Source organism: Lactuca virosa, chromosome 3 (genome assembly GCF_052849685.1).
Source record: "Lactuca virosa cultivar CGN04683 chromosome 3, Lactuca_virosa_CGN04683_v6, whole genome shotgun sequence".
NCBI lineage: Eukaryota > Viridiplantae > Streptophyta > Magnoliopsida > Asterales > Asteraceae > Lactuca > Lactuca virosa.
Window position 1 is genome coordinate 428,198,639 of NC_136428.1, and position 4,323 is coordinate 428,202,961.

Below are 4,323 nucleotides of genomic sequence, written 5' to 3' on the forward strand. Positions count from 1 at the left end.
CCCTACAAGAGACTCTGGTTATAAGCTCAGGACTTTTGCCCATACTTAGATAAGTACACAAGAATGACTCACAAATTGTTTGTTCACATTACGAGTAATAACTGATAATCTTTTTTGTTTATAACTTAACCTTGTAAAAATAGTTTTGTTTGTCCCTTAACTATATTCGTTATAAATTGTAAGTATGTTTCCGTTTTGTTATGAAAACTGTTGAGTTCTAACATGTTTGTAAATTGTTTCTTGTAATGTTTCTCTGATCTAGAAAATAGTATGAATTGATTTCCTAAACTATACCTATTATAGTTTACTAGTATGTTTGTCTATACTGCAAACGATTTGAAGAAAATACCCAATTGTCTAACATATGCAACTGAGTTAAGTATGTTCTTTGAAAATGGGATTTAGTATTCATGTATATATTTAGTATGTATAATTATGATTTAACCGACAGTCGGACTAGTGATCCTACCCTAAGCCCACAACCAAACAAGGAACAGGAGTCAAGGTGTTTAGCAATAGTCCTAAGTCCGTTAAAGCATACTTATATATATATATATATATATATATATATATATATATATAGATGAACACGATTTTGATAATAAACAGCAATCTAAAATAGTTTAAAAGAGTTTGAAAATGATTTTAACAATATTTAAAAGCATAAGATATCCTTTGTTTGTTTGTTTTCACATGTAAATGTTAACACAAATAAATTGTGTTCTACTTGTATTCTCCCCTCTAAAAGCATTTAAAAAGGTAAATTGTAGGGGTATGAACTCACCTTAAGTGAGTGATTCATTTGGATGCTCGATATAGGATGATTGTTTCAACAAGTTAGATCCCGAAACAAAACAAGTCCTAAATAGCAATTCATGCGATATGTTGGCATGAAATTAGTGAATATAACCTCAAAGGAGTTAAGGAAACAACCTAGGATATAAGAATTATTTACAAAAGAAGAGTTAGAACCGAAATCAAGAGGCTGCAAGGTGTTTACGGCCAACCTTCGGTGTTCACGGCCGCAAAGGGTTTTCGGCCTTTGAAGACTCAAGTGTTTTTGGCTGGAACTCGGTGTGTGTTCTTGGTGTAACTAAGAAGATTCAAGGGTTCACGGCTATAAACGCAAAAATAAGGGGGTTTTTGATCGATGAAAAGGAAGAACCATAGATGTTCTTAACAAGATCCGAAGGTGGATTGGATGATCTTCGGATGATAGATGAGAGAAAACTTGGGTTTTCGGTTGAAGACTTTGAGAGAAAAAGGCTTGAGTTAGCGGCTAGAAATGTAGAAGTGAGGATAAATTCAGTCAAACACATATATAAGTAGAGTTTGTGGTCCGAGGGAGGTTCACGGCCCGAAGGAGTTCACAGCCGAGAACGAGGGACGTTTACAGCTGCAAAGGCTAGTTTGCAGTCCGAGAGTTTACGACCCAACGAAGGTTTGCGGCTCATGTGAAGGTCCTCGGTTTTTGAGTGTTTTAACTTTCAAATTTCTATAACCCTTTTTGAATAAAAGGTCTATACACCTAACCATATTAATATAATTAAAGAAATAAGTTTGACCTTTACTTGATATGTTTGACTTTTGTTGGCCACGATTGACCTTTACAAGAATTGAAATTACGGGTTGTCACATCATCCCCCCGTTAAAGGGAATTTCGTCCTGAAATTAAGTCTAAGAGATACACATGGACTAAGGGAAAAAGATGTGGGTACTTACCTCCCGCTCCCAAGTGAATTCAGGTCCTCGCTTTGCAATCCAGCGGACCTTCACTATCAGGACACAACTTTGTTTTGTTTGCTTGACTTCCCTACCTATGATTTCTATTGGTTCTTCCACGTAATTAAGGCTCTCATTGATCTCGATTTCATCGAGTGGGATAACAAGAGTCTCATCAGATAGACACTCTTTTAAGTTGGATACGTGGAAGGTAGGGTGTATGTTACTAAGTTCTTGAGGTAGTCGGAGTTTGTAAGATATCGGGTCGATTCAAGCGAGAATCTCAAAAGGCCCAAAGTACCTTGGATTTAGTTTGCCTCACTTTCCAAAGCGTATCATGCCCTTCCAGGGTGAGACCTTCAATAGAACAAGGTCACCAACCTGAAATTCCAAGGTTTTCCGTCTTTTGTCCGCGTGGCTTTACTGTCTTTCTCTAGAGGCTTTCAATTGTTCACGAATTTGAACAATCTTTTCAGTCTTCTCCCTGATGATTTCCGGACCAATGAGAGTGCTGTCAGGAACTTGTCCTTTAGCTAGTTGCGTGTCACCCACCTCAGCCCAGCATAGAGGGGATCTGCACTTCTGGCCATAGAGGGCTTCAAATTGAGCAAATTTGATACTAGTATGGTAGTTGTTGTTGTATGAAAACTCGACCAATGATAAATGGATGTCCCACGCTTTACCAAAGTCGATCACACAAGCTCTCAGCATGTCTTCCAATGTTTGTATAGTCCTCTCACTCTGTCCATCAGTTTGTGGGTGATAGGCCATACTCATGTCCAGCCTAGTTCCCAGGGATTTCTGTAGCGACTGTAAAATCTCGAGGTGAATCTATTGTCTATATCAGAGATAATAGATATGGGAACACCATGCAATCGTACTATCTCCTTAATGTATGTTCTTGTCAGTTTCTCCATCTCGTCAGTTTCTTTAATTGGTAGGAAGTGCGCGGACTTGGTTAATCTGTCGACGATCATCCAAATGGTATCAAGTCCACCCGTTGTCTTGGGTAACTTGGTTATGAATTCCATTGTAATACGTTCCCACTTCCACTCACGTATCTTTGGTTGTTGTAGTAAACATGAGTGCTTTTTATATTCTACTTTAACTTTGGCGCAAGTAAGACACTTGCCTACAAAGGTAGCAATATCTGCTTTCATGTTAGGCTACCAATATAACTTTTTGAGATTCAGATACATCTTGTCTGAACCTGGATGAACGGAGTATCGAGTATTGTGTGCTTCGTTCATGACAACGTCTCTTGAAGCCACCGAAATTCGGTGTCCAGATTCGATCCATGAGGTATAAGACTCTGTCACCCTTGACTTCTAAGTTCTTATCCATCCCTCTTAGGGTTTCACCTGCCACATTTTAAGGTTTCAAGGCTTCTTGCTGAGCCTCCTTAATTTGTGTGGATAGATGTGAATGGATTGTCATAGTCAATGATTTGACTCCACGACCTGAGTACCCTTTCCGACTAAGGGCGTCAGCTACTACATTGGCTTTACCCGGATGATAACGAATTTTGCATTCGTAGTCATTTAGTAGCTCGACCCCTCGTCGTTGTCTCATGTTGAGCTCCTTCTGGTCGAATATATGTTGAAGGCTTCCGCTTTGAAGTTCATAGTAAGACTCATACTTGGTTCATCCACCATCACCTCGTGTATTCAAGTCGCATATAATTAAGATTGAAAGGACGTTCGGATGGGTAGCTCTGCCCCAAGTCCACAACCAGACAAGGAACATGAGATAGGGCGGAAGCACACATCCTAAACCTGAAATATCTTAATTATATACTACTCTCGCGTATACACTTAGTAGCGATAGTCTAGTGGTATAAGTCTTAAATCTTTATTCTTGAACTTGACTTGCTGTACGAGTGGTATTCCTACGGGATCTACTGGGGATGCTCCGGGGAGATTACGGACTTTCAGAACATTCTCCGGTGTTGTTTACTTTATGTTTCTTGGCTACGGGGTAAACTAGAAAGGTGTGGTACAGAAAATTGGTATGGTGAGGACCAAGACAATCCCACGTCGAATGACGACGTCGGGACTCTTTATAGTAACAGATGTTAAGTCGATTTGGAAAGGAATAATTGTTTAGAACGATGAACTATTCTATGTACATGTTATTGGTACTTTCCATTTTATCATTGTTATTACTACTGCGAACACTTTGAATCGCATTATACGCGCACTAGAAATACGAGTGTTCTCATAATTGAAAAAAATGAACTTTCTTAATGTAATCCCTACCAGGTCCCGTTATAATCGCTTGGTGTATACAAGTCATGTATAATTAAGATTGGAAAGACAGTTGACTGAGTGACTCTGCCCTAAATTCACAACCAAACAAGCAACAGGAAGTAATGCGGAATCACTCACTCTAAGCCTACAAGTCTTAATTATAAATGACCCTTGTGTATACGCTAAGCCATCATAACTCACCTGCAAGGGTTCTTAGTCTTTATATAAATGATGTGTTAATTTATGATTTTAAAATTTCAAATTATCTTTCGCGGAAATTCGATGTTTAGGTATTGTTGTTTGGAAACGTACCAAAAAGCTCAGAAGAGCTCCTCGCTGCTTTGCCAAGTCT